The sequence below is a fragment of the Cibotium barometz genome, chromosome 21, assembly GCF_041138505.1.
Source record: "Cibotium barometz isolate CiBa-2024 chromosome 21, ASM4113850v1, whole genome shotgun sequence".
In the NCBI taxonomy this organism is placed as follows: domain Eukaryota; kingdom Viridiplantae; phylum Streptophyta; class Polypodiopsida; order Cyatheales; family Cibotiaceae; genus Cibotium; species Cibotium barometz.
The window spans coordinates 15,849,434-15,849,719 of record NC_141066.1 but is presented as its reverse complement, the minus strand read 5'-3'; positions in this window follow the sequence as shown (position 1 = coordinate 15,849,719).

Genomic DNA, 286 nt, shown 5'->3' with positions numbered 1-286 from the left:
TATTGGACTAAGTTTTTACTTTGCTTTTACTAAAACATGGACTTTCTTCTTCCCCTTCTGGATAGTGATTTTGTCTGTTTTCCAAGTGTGCTTAATCTTTCCACTTTTTAACCAAGGCCTTTCCAATAGCATTGGGGGTAAGATCCTAACACATCTCCTCCATTTTGAGCACACAATAAACACAACATGAAATGCACATTGTGTTATCTCTATCTCTTCTCCCCTTACTAATTCCTGCTGCTAATTCTTGCCAGCCAAAACTCTTCTCTAATCAGCTATCTTAACG